Source organism: Urocitellus parryii, chromosome 6, assembly GCF_045843805.1.
Source record: "Urocitellus parryii isolate mUroPar1 chromosome 6, mUroPar1.hap1, whole genome shotgun sequence".
NCBI lineage: Eukaryota > Metazoa > Chordata > Mammalia > Rodentia > Sciuridae > Urocitellus > Urocitellus parryii.
Genome location: NC_135536.1, coordinates 52,419,991 through 52,421,626, shown reverse-complemented (window position 1 = coordinate 52,421,626; position 1,636 = coordinate 52,419,991).

Sequence of the window (1,636 nt, the reverse complement as noted above, 5' to 3'; positions counted from 1 at the left end):
CTCCTCTTTTCTTCCATCAGCAAGAAGGCTGAATATGTCAGAACTCCAAAATTTGAAAGACAAGAACTAATCCTCTTAGAATACCCTTCAGAAAATTTGGGACACTGAACACATGAGCCAAACACTAATCACATTATCAAATGTCAAAGACAAGACAATTTTGAAAGGCAAGAGAAAGGCAAGATTGCACACACAAGAGAAACCACACAGCCCCATAGAACTGTCTAGGAAGAAGCTGGAAGCTGGGGGTTCATTTCTTGATTGTTAAGTGCTGTGCCAAGACAAGGATTCAGGGAGAGGGTTCACTTAATAGGCTGTGGTTTCATTAAGTTTGATTTCATATTCTAATACAGGGAAGAAGGCTTTCAATTATTTTCTGATCACTCACAAAGGAAATATATTCATGGATTTTGCTGAACTTGTGTATTTGTGAAGAGAAGTAAGAAGGAGAAGCTCCTAAACTGCCATCTTGCTGACTTTCAACATAAATCTCCAGAAACCAAACCTAATGAAATAGTCATGTGACTTACTTGACAAAGAATTAACATAACTCTCATAAGTATGTTCACTGAAGTCAAGGGAATAACACTTGACAAAGTTAGAATTCCAACAAAGATAAAAAAAATTTAAAAAATTAAAATTAATAAAGCTAAAGAGCCCAAGATCTGAATTTTAAAATTCACTAGAGAATAATACTCTATATAAAGCAGAATAAAGAATCAGTGTGCTCAAAAATGGGTTATAATAATTACAATTATTATAATTCAAGAAAAACTGAGCAACATAGAGAGATCATGTATCAGAAAACAACAGTAGCAATAATAATGACAACAACAAAAGACAGTTTCCCTAGAAATTCAGTGTAAATAGAGGAGCAAACTTTTAAAAATAATAAAAAAGAGTGAAAAAAGCTTACTTAAAGGAATTATGTGACATCTTGAGCAGATGAATATATACTGTAAGGGGGTGGCAGAAGGCAAAGAGACAGGAAGGGGACAGAAAGCTGCACAAAGAAATAGTGGTTGAAAATTTCCAAAATTTGTGGAAGGAAATGGTTATGCAGCTCCAAGAAGTGGAAAGGCTACTAAATAAGATGAATCTTACCCCACATACATACACTGAGAAACACCAGTCACATTATCAAATGTCAAAGACAATTTTGAAAGCAATAAAAGAAAGGCAAGTTTGCACACACAAGAGAAACTACACACCCCCATACAACTAGCAGTAGTTTTCTTTTTTTTCAGCATAAACCTCACAATTAGAGTTAAGAAGGATAATATATTCAAAGTAATGAAAAAGATAAACTGCCAACCAAGAGAATGAAATCCAGCTATACAATCCATCAAAAATGAAGGAGAAGGGCTGGGGATATGGCTCAAAGGTAGAGCACTCACCTAGTATGTGCGAGGCCCTGGGTTCTTCCTCAGTACCACATAAAAATAAATAAATAAAACAAGTTATTGTGTCCAACTACAACTAAAAAATAAACATTAAAAAAACAATGAAGGAGAGATTAAAATTTTCCCAGAAAACCAAAAATAGGGTGTTTATCATGACTCCCTATTTTCATGTTTATCATGAATTGCATTACAAAAAAAATGTTATAGGAAATTTTTTTAAGTTGACATGAGAG